This window comes from Tamandua tetradactyla, chromosome 1 (genome assembly GCF_023851605.1).
Source record: "Tamandua tetradactyla isolate mTamTet1 chromosome 1, mTamTet1.pri, whole genome shotgun sequence".
In the NCBI taxonomy this organism is placed as follows: domain Eukaryota; kingdom Metazoa; phylum Chordata; class Mammalia; order Pilosa; family Myrmecophagidae; genus Tamandua; species Tamandua tetradactyla.
In genome coordinates this window covers 220,611,628-220,626,985 of record NC_135327.1, presented here as the reverse complement: position 1 = coordinate 220,626,985, position 15,358 = coordinate 220,611,628, and the positions used below count along the sequence as shown (strand labels likewise).

The following is a 15,358-nucleotide window of genomic DNA, read 5'->3' as shown; positions in this document are numbered from 1 at the left end:
TCCCCCACCCCTTGTATGGCCAGGAAATATTTCAAGGGCCTAAGCTGGGACAGACATAGGCTCACCTCATTTGTTTTCAATTCTGCGGAATCATTATCCTTTGTTACCCAACGTCCCATGTTCTGAAAACCATTGTTTAATGTATTTTGTCTGGTTTCTTTGTTTTGGTTGTTTCAGGCAATAGGGTAAATCTGGTTCCTATTACTTCAGCTTGACCAAACCTGACGTTTTTGCTAAAATGAAGATTCTATTTAGTAGGTTCCTGGTGGGGCCTAAGAGTCTACATTTCTAAGAAATTCTCAGATGATATTGATACTTCTGGAAAAAGACTTGTTCAATAGAAATATAATATGAGCCATATACATAATTTTTAGTTTTCTGGTAGTCACATTAAAAAATAAAAAAGAAACAAGTAGAATTAATTTTAGTAAAATATTTTATTTAATCCAGTATACCTCAAAATATTTTAAAATGTAATCCATATAGGAATATTAATGAGATATTATATATTCTTTCTTTGAACCTAATGTTGAATATTACAGGTGCAGCAGTTTTAATTTTCGATATGATGTTTTTATCTGAAATATTGATCTGTATCTGGATATCATAAAATTTAATGATTGACAAAGTAGACTTGTGACACCAAGTTCCAAACATACTTAGCTTTTCAATAACTGAGTTGAGAAAAAAAATCAGTTTGTCAAAAACTGGTTCGTCTCTTTTTGAGGAATTAGTTTGATGTTTTGATGCAAAAGTGTATGTTTTGACGCTATAGCTGTTCGAATTATGTAAATTTACTAACTCCTGTCAATTCAGTATTATTAAGGTCACATGCAAAGGGGTATTGTAAAAATTGAAAAGTACCTCTAAATTTATCTAAATCAACAAAGCAGCAGATTTTTCCTGTAGTTTTTAAAGGCAATTTATATAACACTTTTGATTTCAAGTAAATCTTTTGCATTTTGATTCGTGTTAGAAAAATCTATAAAACCATACTTTTTAGTTATTGTATGAAAAGTATTGATGTACATTATTCTCTCCATGTTACAAATAAGCTTTTAATTTCCTTGGAACCTTCAAATTTAGGTCTTTCGTGTGTAGTAGGATGATTATGAGAAAACATAAATCACACTGCTATTTTTTGTCTTTATTGTGTATTAGCAAGCATTCCTTTTGTTTAATTTTTTTTTGAATGGAGTTAACTGTATAGTGAATCTTTGTAAAGCTTTTCCACAACTCAACATGGTCATTAAATTCATTGTTTCTATTTCTTTGAGCGGTACCAGAACCTGATGATAATTCATAAGACTTGCATGGAAATGTTGAACTATTTTAACATGAATATCCATGACAGATTTCATAGACTCTATTTTAGGAAACCAAATATAAATGTACATAGAGGGGAATTAAGCAGTAAGAGAAACACAAGTCTCTTTGTTTTAAAAATCCATTAAGTCTGGATATTTGACCTTGCTTAGTTAGAAACTACTGTTGTGATAGAAAGTATTTTTTTTGTTTTGCATGGGCAGGCACTAGAAATTGAACCCCGGTCTCCAGCATGGCAGGTGAGAGCTCTGCCTGCTGAGCCACCGTGGTCCACCTGAAAGTTCTTTTTATATGTATTTATTTATATAAATGATATTATAGTGTACATGTTCCTCTGCAGCTTTTTTCACCTATATGAATTAAGATTTGTCAATGTTGCTACATATAGCTCCATTCATTTTCACTGCTTCATAATATTCCGTTTCACTAATGTACCACAATTTGTTTTCCTCTCATTAGACATTTCAATTGTTCCATTTTTTTTGCTATCACAAACAGAGGCTATGAACATTCTTATGCATGTTTCCTTGTGCACGTAGATGGTTTCTGTAAGTATAAACCTGTGAGTGGAATTGCTAGTCATAATGTTTATACATCTTCAATTTTACTAAATATTGCCAAACTGTTTTCCAAAGAGGCTGTGTCAATTTACACTTCTGTAAGTATATGAGAGTTCCCTTGTGCTATATCCTCCCCAGCTCTTGGAACTGACAGATAAAGTTGCAAGTAAAATAGAACTTCATTTCTGTATAACTTTGCATTTGTCTTATTCCTAGTAAGGTTGTGTATCTTTTTGCTTTGCCCTTGGGGGTTTGAAGGATGCTTTGGGATGGAGGCAATAATTTATATGATTGAAGCAACTTGGAACTGAGTGATGTGAGTCTTTGATCGTAGCAGGTAGGGCCTGGATCACTTGGGTTAAAGTGGATTCACATTATCTTTTCCTAGCTGATAAAACTAATACTAAACAGTTGGTTGGCCTAACGTAGGAATGTTTTGGCTTCCTATCAGGATGGGTATCTTCTGGTTGACCAGCAATCTGTGGGGTTCCTTGGCCTTTCTGTTGCATGGCAGTGCATGTGATGGTGTCTTCTTTCTCTTCCGGTTTCCATTGACTTCCAGCCTCTGGCTGCTCCCCATAGTTTCTTGGTCTGGCTTTCATTTTGCTTAGATGAGACTTCAGTAAGCCAGATGAACATCCAACCTGACTCATTTAGGCCACCCTTTAACTGAAGTAGCATCTTGAAGAGTTCTTATTTACAATGGGTCTACACCCACCAGAATGTGGATCAAACCAAGGACGTGTCCAAGGTGGGGTATACAATTAGATCCATCACACCCTCCATAGAGCTGTAATTCAGCTCTATGGAGGGTGTGATGGATTTATTACAGAAGGGTCTTTCCCACCAAACCAAGATCCATCATGGACAGAGGTGGCTACAGCAACAGCTATTTCCCAGGGCCCGCCTCACACAACAGAACCCTTCACTTAAGAAAAGTTGACACCATCCGGAACAGCAGTGTCAGTTGAGAAGTCACGTGGTGGTTTCTGCTGGTCCTTTTCTCCTGGGCTCTGGTGCTTTCAGTCTCTGTCCGTGTGGGGCTTCCTCACTTTGCTTCTTTGGGGCTGGCTTTTGTTTCTTGGCTTCCCTTGGCTCTCTCCAAGTTTTGGCTTGCTTAACGTCTCATGGCAGTGATTGCTGGGCTCCACGCATCTCCCAGCATCCATGTCTCTGTTCCCCACCTGTTCACATCTGGGTCAGCTCTGCTGTGAAGTTTCTGTTGGCTCTGAGGCTTCTGTCTTTTCTGTCGGCTATGTCATTTTTTAGAAAGTTCTTCTTTTAAAATCAAGCTGAAATTCTTTGACAGATGTAAAAGATTCAAAAATATTTATGCCATCAATTAAATGATAGGACCACAAATTGACATTTCTTCATAAATTTGGAAATCCTTGAGACAAAATGTACCCAAAGTATTAATTGTGCAATGGCTCTTATATTGCACAACTCATGTAAAGCTAAGGAAAAGTACTCACAAGTTTTTGGATTTCAGTCTATTGCTATTTGATATTATTAGAAAGGTCTTGCATTTTGTGGACAATTTTTTGGGTTATTAATTAAATATCTTTCATTTATTGTATAATTTTTAAAAATTCTTTTCCTTATAAATTTTTTTAACTTTTTTTATTAATTAAAAAATTAACAAACAAAACATTAAGAGATCATTCCATTCTACATATATAATCGGTAATTCTTAATATCATCACATAGTTGCATATTCATCATTTCTTAGAACATTTGCATCAATTTAGAAAAAGAAATAAAAAGACAACAGAAAAAGAAATAAAACGATAACAGAGAAAAAAAAATTATACATACCATACCACTTACCCCTCACTTTCATTTACCACTGGCATTTCAAACTAAATTTATTTTAACATTTGTTCCCCCTATTATTTATTTTTATTCCATATGTTCTACTCTTCTGCTGATATAGTAGCTAAAAGGAGCATCAGACACAAGGTTTTCATATTCACAGAGTCTCATTGTAAAAGCTATATCATTGTTCAATCATCATCAAGAAACATGGCTACTGGAACACAACTCTACACTTTCAGGCAGTTCCTTCCAGCCTCTCCACTACATCTTGAACAACAAGGTGATATCTACTTAATGCATAAGAATAACCTCCAGGATAACCTCTCAACTCTGGAATCTCTCAGCCATTGACACTTAGTCTCATTTCACTCTTCCCCCTTTGGTCGAGAAGGTTCTCTCAATCCCTTGATATTAATTCTCAGCTCATTCTAGGGTTTTTCTCAGTCCCTTGATGCTGAGTCTCAGCTCATTCCAGGATCTCTGTCCCACGTTGCCAGGAAGGTCCACACCCCTGGGAGTCATGTCCCATGCAGAGAGGGAAAGGGTTCCTTATAAATTTTTAACAAAATTCCCATAACTGGATAATTTCTTTATCATCTTTCCATTTAAAAATGGTATTCTTGGGCGGGCTATGGTGGCTCAGTGGCAAGAATGCTCGCCTGCCATGCCAGAGGACCCGGGTTCGATTCCCGGTGCCTGCCCATGTTAAAAAAAAAAAAATGGTATTCTTTTTTTGTGTGTTCAAGAATCTGAAATGTATTTTAGTTGGCCAAGTTTACAACTCAAATGTTTTCAGAAGTTATTTAACATTTTTATGTTTGACATTTAATTCTTATTTCAGGTGACCAATTCCATTAGTTCTTTTTTGGCTGCTAAGAGAAAACTTCCTATCGAATTCACCATGTGTTTGCTGAACTTGTTTTTTGATAGTGTCTGCTCTATTACCTTTTATTATTGTAATGCATAAAACAGCTTTTTCTTCTGGTTCTGCCACAGCAAATTGCAGTCATGATTGAGCATGCCATTTGTTATTTTCCTTCTTCCAATTTTTTTTGCTGTTCTAGTCTAGCTTCTGCATCTCCACTCAATTTTGTATCAATATCTAGATTGGATTTTTTGAGGGTGAATGGTCCGGAAATCAAACCTGGGTCTCCGGCATGGAAGGCAAGAATTCTACTACTGAACCACCCGTGTACCCTCCAAGATTGCTTTAAATTTGAAAATTTGACCATACTCAACTAAGAAGAATAATTCCATTATACTGTAATTAAATATTTCAGTTTTAATTACCAATTATGATTTGCATAGATAACAGTTCAGCTTGGGCTGTCTGCATAAAATATTCAGATAAACCCATTACAATATTACATCAGTGTATAAGGGGTAAAAATCATTCAAACAGAAATTAACTCATTGACACCAACTAGATCAGTGATGTGCTTATGCTTAATACTAAAAATGACACACACACTCAACACACACACTACAACAATAACGCCTTAGCCAGAACAGCTGCTAGTGTGGCCTATAGTTCTACCAAAGCAAAAAAAGAAAGAAAGAAATTGTGTTTAATGCAAAAATGTTTTACACTGCTTCAGTCCCTGGTTGTTAGTTGCGGTGGCGGGTGGGGGCGCTGTAGGCACCTCTCACCTAGATGCATAGCCTCACCTAGATGGTGTCTCACTTGTCTTGCCCTGCAGCTTCCTCTCCTGGTCCGGCCTGGCACCCAGGCTGGGAGGAGTGTGCGAAAGGCTGTCTGGTATAATTAAGTGGTCCTGAGGGACCTGAGGCCCTTCCCACTGGGCCGGCCATTAGAACAAGCCTCAGGGGTGGAGGAGCACTGACGCAGGGATGGCTGTGGGTTGTAAGGAGGTTTGCTTTGGGTCTGGGCCAAGTCAGGGTCTGTAGGTCAGCTGCAGACCTCCTCCCTCCTCGGGCTGTTGACTAGTGGTGACTCTGGAGCAACTTGGCCTGGAAAGTTTGGACCAGAGAACTCCAGAGAGCAGAGGAGGCCTTTCCACGGTTCTGGAAGAGGCAGGGGTCCTTGTCACACTGCGGGTGAGGGTTAGGGGAAAGCCGCCCCCAAGCTAAGTTGACCAGCAGGGTTTTGCAGACCGGCATCCCTGTCAATCATTGGCTATGAAAGTATACCAGGAAAACATGGAGAAAATGCAATGCTTGGTGAATGTATTAAAAGAAAAGAAAATAGTGATGTTGGAGGAACATTTTATAATCCAGAAACCACCTCACGCATCAGGGTGTTGTTTTCAGGGTGGGTGTCCCCTATCCTGTTTAATTCCACTTTGCTTGGAGCACTTGTTCATCCTTTGAACACCCTCCACGTCTTTTTTCTTTTAAAACTGATATAATTCAGTTTATATCCTGCCCGTTTCTATGTTCAGGAATATGTCACTTTGTTTCATATTTTTCCATTGTCTTCACAAGAAATCAGGGATGTGTAGATGTTAGTTTTCTGAAGCTTTTTTTTGTTTTGTACCCAATCCTTCTTAACTTTCTTATCTCCCCCCGACACCTGCTCTTGCTCCTACGATGCTTAATCAACAGCTGCTCGGGACTTACATGTCATAAAATACAGAGTGTGCTTAGGAGCACTGAAGATATAATAGGCTCTGGAATCGTTAAAAAAGAAGTTGAGGGAAAAGATTGTTTTGTTCTTCCCAGTTCTTTTCTCCTTTTTCAGCACTCTCCTCTGATGTTACAGAGAAGGAAGTAGACTCACAAGGAGTGAGTCTTGTGAGATCATTCTGAAGAAGATTATGAAATTCAACCCCCGTAGCTGTAAACTTCTGAGGTTGAAGTTTGTTGCCTCTGCGCAATGACGTCGCTTCACGGCGCGTCCTGCAGGAGAGAGCTGACCCAGCCCTGACCCGGGCACCTAAACGCATTGTTCCCCAGGCTGGTGGGAACGCCCCTTCTGGGCCTGGAACCAGTTCTGACGTCACCTGGCCCGTGACCAATAGCCTCCCCCTCTCGGAGCCTCAGGTGTTCACCTGTCGAGGGTGGGGATGAGATGATGCCATGTTTCCCTAACTGTCCCCTAGGTCACCAGTGGCCCTTGAGCTATCCCTGGTTGTTAGTTGCTCCAGAGTCTTCAAGCAGCGGGAGAGGCTGTGTCCTGCCCAGTGTTCCAGTTTGGGGCATCCACGGCCACACTGCATCAAATGCCGTGGGGAGCCCTCAAGTAAAAATCCTGCTTTGTAGCAATGAAACTTTTGTTTTCCAAACTCTTTGAATGTGGAGCCTCCTGACCCCCTTTTTTTTTGGAGGAATTGTCTTAAATATATTGGGATATCCTGTAGTATATAGTTCAGGAAACATAGATGTCAATCAGTAAAGTAGAGCCCACAGGCCAAATCCATTCTGGTCTGTAGAAAGGACCTGTTTGTCATTGTTTTCGTGGCTATTACTTGTGAAATACTGGTGGGGAGCTGACTCAGCTGTTTTCCAGGTATCTGCTTTGAGTCTTATCTGTTGACCATCTGTCTGCTATGCCACACGCGGCTAAGATCACACACAGGTTACTTCTTAGTCCTGTCACTGTGTGAATTCCCCTATTGTTTACTTTTGCAGTTTTGATATTCTTACACTACTCTTTATTGTTCCATCTCTTTTCTTTTTTCTCAAGTCCCGCATTTTATGAAATGAGGCTGCTAGTGCCACTGTCCTTCCCTGTTCGCCTCTGTTTCTCCTCCGACCATCTTTGACCTTTCAGCAGCTGCCTCTTTACTTTTCCCTGTTGAGCTCAATAACATTTGCCTTGTCTAGCTGGAAATACTTTCTCTGCTGTGTCCATAGGTCGAATCTAGAGGTTGAAAACCAATGAACAGTGCCAACGTAAATGCTGTCGGTGGTAGAGCATCAGAGTAGAGTCCTCTCCCGAAAATTCTAAGGTCGCAACTGCAGTATTGCTCAAAGGAGAAAGCTTATAATACCACTTTCAAACACATTCATCCTGTTAGATTTCACCCGGTCTCAAAAATTGGGTTTTGATGGGTTTCGTTTCCCTTACGTTGTTGAATGGCCTGCCTTTTTTTTTTTTTTTTTTTTTTTTTTGCTTGTTGAAGGAATAATTATCTCTCCTTTGCCCTATCCCTAACTCCTAACTCATTTGTTTGTTGCTTGGAGTTTGTGCCATCCTTCTTTAAAACCTGTTCGTGGATCCCACTCATTGCTTTCTAGGTCTGTCTTTTTCTGGATCCGCACTCCCAGTCTAAGTGGTGTGAATGCATTTCTCTTGGTTAGGCTTCTTGCAGTGTCCTTGATTCTAGATGAAAGCCCTTGCCATGTTTCTTGTTTTTCATGAAACTGTCTTTTTTAAAGACTGGGCATTACTTATGACCGATGTTCTGGATTTGCCTGTTTCCCTGTGGTTAAATTCAGGTGAGCGCATCTGTGGCAATGCCCACCCTCCTTATTTAACCCCATCAGGAGGTTTGCGGGATTAGGTTGCCCCACTCTGTGGATGCAGTTTGGTCCCTTAGGTGAGAATTGTGATCACTCTCCATTTTTAAAGGATGCTGTTATCTCCAGGTTCGTATTACGCTTTCATTGCCTCCAACTTGGAATCGGCTGTCTCTCCAAAGATCCTAGTTCCTTTTGATGGGAATAGTGCTAAGAAAGGGCACCCGGCGTGCCCTTTGCTTATGCGATATCCCTGCTTCTAGGGTTTTTCCACAGAGCTAGGAAATATATTTAAGAAAAAAATGATGAGTTCATACTGATACTCTCCAATTCAAATCCTACTTCACAGGGACCTTCCTCATTTTTCTCCAGTTCCATATTTCTCTCTCCCTTTTCCCACCTTGAAAACCAGGCTTCCCAGCAGCCATGTGCCATCAGTCATTTGCTCTATCTTAGCTCCAAGCCACATTAAGAAGTATCAGAATTTCAGCAGCAGTGGCTCTATCACCAGCAGATTGCCAAGAAGGCCACTTGATTTCTTGCAGTTCTTTTATCACCACAGTATATGCTGCCAGGCAGCATGCAATCAGAGCACATGGCTCAAAGTTTACTTGAATTTATTTCCTCTGTCCTTCTTAGAATTTTAAACCATTACATATTATTTTTATTACACAAATAGAAGGATATTCTTTTTGACTTCATTATTTTGTTTCTAGATGCTTCAAATGTTTTCAGGATAAATGCATGGATTAAGGTACATTTCTGCATTTTCTCAAGTGAGCCATGTTTTTTGTTGGTTGAAGGTTAATTACTGCTATCATAGTTTCTAGAATAGAGAGAAAGCAATGGATATAAAATTAATCAAATTAGTGCATTTTGAGTTCTGATTCAAATGATTATGTATATGATTTAGCTAAAAGCAAAAACAGCCTGAAACACAGTTATATCATATCACATGTAAACTTTGTTTTTTTAAAAGTTTGGTATGATGAAATTCTATAAAATTGTGTCTCCTTGATCAATTCCTATTTTAAAATTAGAGTTTGGTCAATTCCAACAGATAGGTCTAATCTTGGTATGTAATAAGAATTTTATCTAAGAACTAAATTGACCCTATTAGGTCCAAGAAAACATACCTTTATGATAGAGGAAAAATAAGATCCACATTTCTAATATGTTCTTGCTTTTAAGCTGATTATACTCTGAATAGGATTATGAAGGGAGGGTCTTCATCTGAAATGGAACCAGGGCTCTAGGTTTTGCAAACAGAAAAGGTATGCAGAATTTATTTATTAGAAGTGTGCACATGTGAGTATGGGATTTGTAGTAAATTATCCTCTAAGTAGATTTTGGATCTCATAATTTGGAGCCAAAAACTCATACTGTATTAGTTTCCTGTAGCTGCTGTAACATTACCACAGAATAGTGGCTTAAACAATATAAATTTATTTTCTTATGGTTCTGAAAGTCAGAAATCCAAAATGGGTCTTATGGGGCTAAAATCAAAGTGTTGGCAGAGCTGGTTCCTTCTGGAGTTTCCAGGAAGAATTCATATACTCCCCTTTCTTATTTCATTGTCTTTATTTCTTTACTTATTTATTTTAAGACAGTTTTATTTACACACCATACAGTCCATCCAAAGTGTACAATTCATGTCTCTCAGTATAATCAGAGCTGTGTTTACCTCGCCGCAATTTTAGAACATTTCATAACTCCAAAAGCAAAACCTGATGCCCCATGTACCCCCCATTAATGACACTTAACTTTGGTGTGGTGCCTTTGTTACAACTGATGGAAGAACATGAAGATGTTACTGTTAACTATAGTCTATAGTTTGCATTTGGTGCATTTTTCCCATATACCACCCTATTACTAACACCGTTAGCTGTGGCATACTTTTGGTGTAATTCGTAGAAGAACGTGCTTGTATTTGTACTGTTAATACCTTCATCATCCACAACAGGGTTCACTATGTTAGACAGTCCCTTGTTTCATCCTCTAGCTCTCCTTGTAGTGACATACATGACCTGGAATTTCCCCTTTCAGCCTCTGTCACATGCATGATTCAGTGCTGCTATTTACACACACATTTGCTACCATCACTTCTGTCCATTTCCAGACATCTTTACAGTCACCTTTAATTAAAAATTAATTTAAAATTCTACACAAATTATGTATCAGTTTCCCATTCCCTACCCCTCTATCTCCTGGTAACCTATATTCTAGATTTTAAGTCTATGAATTTGCATATGATACTTAGTTCACAACAGTGAGATCATACTATATTTGGCCTTTTGTGTCTGGCTTATTTCACTCAACATAATGTCATCGAGGTTCATCTATGTTGTCACATTCATTAGGACTTCATTCCTTCTTAAAGCTGGATAATTTTCCATCATATGCATATACCACATTTTGTTTATCCATTTTTCAGTTGATGGACGCTTGAGTTGCTTCCATCTTCTGTCGATGGTAAATAATGCCACTATGAACATCTGTGTGAAATGTCTTTTTGCATACTTGCTTTTTAGTTCTTCTGGATATATAACCAGAAGTAGGATTGCTGGGTCATATGGCAGCTCTATACTTAGCTTCCTGAGGAGCCACCAAACTGACTGACATAGCAGCTGCACCATTTTTCATTCCCACTAATAAGTGTTCAATTTCTCCACATCCAAAACTTGTAGTTTTCTGTTTGTTTAATAGTGGCCTTTCTAGTATATGTGAAATGATATCTCATTGTGGTTTTGATTTGCATTTCCCTAATAGCTGGTGAAGTTGGGCATCTTTTGATGTGCTTTTTAACCATTTGTATTTCCTCTTTGGAAAAATGTCTACTCGTGTCTTTTGGCCATTTAATTGGGTTGTTTGTCTTTTTTGTTGTTGATTTGTAGGTTTCTTTGTATATTCTGGTGGTCCTTGTCTTTTTCAGCATCTTATGGCTGCCTGCATTCTTTGGCTTGTGGCCTCTTCCTCTATCTTCAAAGCCCATCACTCCAGTCTCTGCTTCTGTTGTCACATCACTTTCTCCTCTGCAATCAGATGTCCCTTTTACAAGGACTCTCGTGATTACATGTAAACTCACCTGGATAATCCAGTATAATCCCCATCTCAAAATTCTTAACCTCACTGGTTCCTGGGATTAGGCTGTGAATAATCACATGTATGTTTTTCCTTCTGCCCGAGAATATTTAGGCAGCAACCTTAGCCTTGGCTGTACTGCATATCTCTTTGTGAAAGTTGCAAATTGAAGCAGGAAGTAGACCCTTAAAAAAACTTCCTTTAATTATGAATATCCAGCAAAGAACTTCTAACTCTTCATTGTGTATATTATTTGTATTCAAATATACAACAGTAAAACTAATTTTAGCCTCATGACATTTCAAAGCATATGAATACTGTAAAAATTGTCACCAAATTTACATGAGTTATGCAAATTCATTGCAAGCCTCTCAGTTTACATGGAAAGCTGGTGCACAGGCAGCACGAGGGGTCATGATTTTGTTTTCTTTGTATTGCTCCTTTAAGTGCATTAAAAGTTAGAGCAGCGCATCCAAGGACCCCTGAGGGGTATCTGTGTGTCCTGACTAAGGGAAGGCCTCCATTCTCTCTGGATCATCCTCACTGGTGGAGGGAAGGACCCAGGGGAAAGAAGGCTGAGTGGGGCTGAAACAGCTCATGGGGGAGGGGCTGGTTGTGCACCACAGATCAGATCGGGGCTCTCTACACATCAACCTCCCTCACTCCTCGCCACCCGCCTCTACCCCACACTTCTCAGTAGCTGGAGTCCATTAAATTGTGCCTAGGAGGATTTTATGGTGTGTGAGTGTGTGTGTGTGTGTGTGTGTGTGTGTGTTCGTGTGTGTTCGTTCTGCAAATAGCCTGGCACAGGAAGAGAGAGGAGGGAGTGGCATTAATTGATCAGGTACTGGGGGTGGGGAGGGGTCTCTGTGCTGGGCAACTTGACAGTAGCCCTGAAGGGTAGCAGTTTTGCTTGTTTTATGTCAGTAAAAGGAGGTGAAAAAGGTGAGCCAGCTTCCCCACGGTCCCCCAGGTCTCCCCAATTCTGTATCTGCGGGTGACTGTTTGCTCCCATCAGTTCCCTCTGAGATTGAGGACAGCTGTTCCCACTTCCCCCACCTTTTCTCTGGGGAGGTAGGATTGGCCCTCCTGGCGTTTGTGTCCTCATTGTTTGCCCACTCAACAGATATTTATTTCACGCCTCTGTATGCATGGATGGTATGGAGTGGTGCAAAAAAACAGGCCTGGACTCTCTCCATGGGGCTTTCAGGTTGGAAAGGGAGGCAGAGATGGACAAGGGAGCCAGAAAGTGTGCCAAGTGCTTCAGAGGGAAAGGAGAGGGTGTGAGGATGAACAATGGGGCTGGGAGTCGGGGAGAAACCTCCCTTCAACTGGTATCCAGGGAGGGCTTCTTGGAAGAAGCGCCATTTGAGTGAAATATGGAGTTGGAGAAGCCACGTCAAGAAGGGTATTGGGACAGCATGAGCTTTCCCAAGCCGGCCTGGGTTCCTACATCCTCAGCCCTTTATTTACTCCCGAGATCTGGAGGACAGAGGCAAGGTATACTTTGTCATTCTCCCAAAGCTTGAGCATGTTTCATGAATGAATGATTAAATTCACAGAGTGATTAAAAGCTAGTTCATCTTTTATCACAACTTTCTTATTTGAAGAGTTGAGTTCTAGGAGAAATTATTTTTCCCTCGGATAATAGCGACCAATACTCTTTTTCCAATTTCTCCAGTAAATGACTTGGTTGTGGATAGAGGGGACAGTCAGAGGGAGTGATCAGAGAGAATGAAATTTTCCCGAGAAATGAAAATTCATTTCCTGAGTAATGAAATTTTAGAGGGAGTTTGGTCAACAAATAATGGAACAACTGCTCTCTGAGGACCTGTGTTAGATGCTTTGGGAGGTGAACCAGGAAGGGCATGGCAGAACAGTCCTTGTGAGTGAGAGAGAGGTGGTATAAACATTGCAAAAGTATGGCAAAATGACATTTTATTTTAGAATTCAATACATCCCTGGTTGTTGGGTGAACACAGATAATACCTGTAATGCTGGGGTCCCGCTGACCCGTTCCCATGAGTCCATGTCCCGCTGGCCCCCAGCTGAGGTCTTTTGTGCAGTTCTCTGTGGAGGACTGGCCGACTGAGGCCTGGGACCTGCCCGCCCTTCCCCTGCGCTGGGGGCTTCTGCATCACTTCGGACAGAAAGAGAGTGAAGACAAGGAGTGCATTTGGGGTGTAAGGTACGGTTTTTCAAGAGGGGACCTTCTGACTACTGGAGGAGCCGATAGCTGAGGGCTGGGGCCTCTCCCCAAGCCCAGCCTGCCTGGTGAAGGGAAAGTGCAGGGCTGCTTGGTATCTGCATTTAACCCGGAACTGGCCCAACTTACCCTAAAATCCAGAGCTCAGAAGGAACCTTAAATAACTGATACCAGAGAAAGTTAAAAATATCACTGGAAACCCTGAAAATGATGGAATAATCATGAGGAAGTGATCAACTTTTCTTTTTCCTGGATCAAAAATAAATGTCCAGGTTGGCTTGCATTATGCTTAACCCTGCATGGGGCCCCCTCACGTATTTGGTGTAGTTTCATTGAGACGCTGAGATGTCGATTTATTTTTGAAAACAAAGGGAGAGGAGATACGGTGTTTTCTTGGAAGGAATATGCATTCGCCAGGGACCCTGGTGGGTTCCATCAGAGTCTGGGCCTGGGGAGAGGCCCTATCCCTGCCCTCCTCCAGCTGAAGCCTGCCTTAGGGGACACATGTGCACAAGTCAAGGTGTCACTCACTAGAGCAGCACAGAGGACAGCTCCGCCAGAGGGACGCTGGTTCTGGGGAGTAGAAGGTCCACAGATTTTCGTTAGAAGATCAAAAAGGATCCAATGTCTGGGAATGGTGTTTGCTGCAGGGTTGATTTTCAGTGTCACCATTATACTTTCTCAGTGGATGACTGTCAACAGTTGCCAAAGCACACAGAACCTTGCCTTCTTTTTGAAAGGGAATATTATTGATAATTCCCCCCATAGCTGAGAAACCTCATCAGTATGTGGGCTCAACTGGCTTCCCAGGGCTGGCACAGCTTCCCTCCATATCCGGCTCTGAGTGAGACTCACGCGCAGAGCTGCTGCTTCCTAGGGCTGATGAGGGGTTCATCGTAAGCAGAAATTCAGACTTGAGGCTCTCAGTCCCCTGACTCCGTGAATGGGTTTTTGCCTGGGTCCTATGGGACACGTGAAGACTGCAGGTGGATTTCTGGTGATGCTGTTGTGTGTGCTTCTTTTCTTTCAGTAGTTTTTATTTGGTGGAACATTTATTCAAGAAGTGGGACTGACGGTGTTGTTTATAGAAATCTTTATGGCCAGGTTCTAGCATGAGACCGTTTGAAACACCTTTGCTCTCTATTTTTAAAGATGCCTATGTTAGCTTGCAAGGTACCAGAATGCGATATACCAGAATTGGAATGGCTTTTTTTTTTTTTTTTTTTGCTTGGGCAGGCACTGGGAATCGAACCCAGGTCTCCAGCATGGCAGGCGAGAATTCTGCCACTGAGGCACTGTTGCACCAACCTGGAATGGCTTTTGAAAAGGGGAATTTAATCAGTTACAAGTTTACAGTTCTAAGGAAGTGAGAGTGTCCAAATTAAGGCACCAGCAAGAGGTTACCTTCACTCAAGGAAGGCCAATGGGTCTGGAACACAATTGTCAGCTGGGTAGTCACATGGCTGGCATCTGCTGGTCCCTTGCTCCTGGGCTCCGTTGCTTTCAGCCTCTATTCCTGTGGGGGCTCCTCACTTTACTTCTCCAGAGCTGAATTTCATCTCTTGGCTTCCCTTAGCTCTCTCCAGGTTCTTGCTTGCAACATCTTATGGTGAAGTCTTGGGCTCCAGGCATCTCCAAACATCATCTCTGTTCTCCAAGTGTCAACATCTGTGTCAGCTCCGCTCTGAAGCTCCTATTGGCTCTCTCTCTGTAGATTCTGTTGTTTCTGACTCTCTCCAAAATGTTTCCTCTTTTAAAGAATTCCAATACACTAATCAAGACCCACCTGGAATGGGTGGAGTCCCATCTCCATCTAATCCAAAGGCCACACCCATGATTGCACATCACATCTCCATGGAGACAATCTAATCAAAGTTTCCAACCTACAGTGTTGAATCAGGATTATAAGAAACAGCTGATCTGTGTGCAACAGGACTAGATACAA

The 15,358-nt window shown here is 41.0% G+C and overlaps 1 protein-coding gene across 17 annotated transcripts in view; it reads left to right on the top strand.

Moving 5' to 3' along the window:
- Positions 1-15,358, top strand: part of SVIL (supervillin) — a 209,602-nt gene that overhangs the window by 20,308 nt on the left and 173,936 nt on the right. Inside the window, exon 1 of one of the 17 annotated variants that reach the window (XM_077152559.1) lies at positions 4,457-6,707. The exons of the other annotated variants lie outside the window; for them this stretch is intronic. The gene's annotated coding sequence lies outside the window, so the exon portion shown is untranslated. Of the gene's footprint in view, positions 1-4,456; positions 6,708-15,358 lie in introns of those variants that run through there. 17 annotated transcript variants of the gene reach the window in all.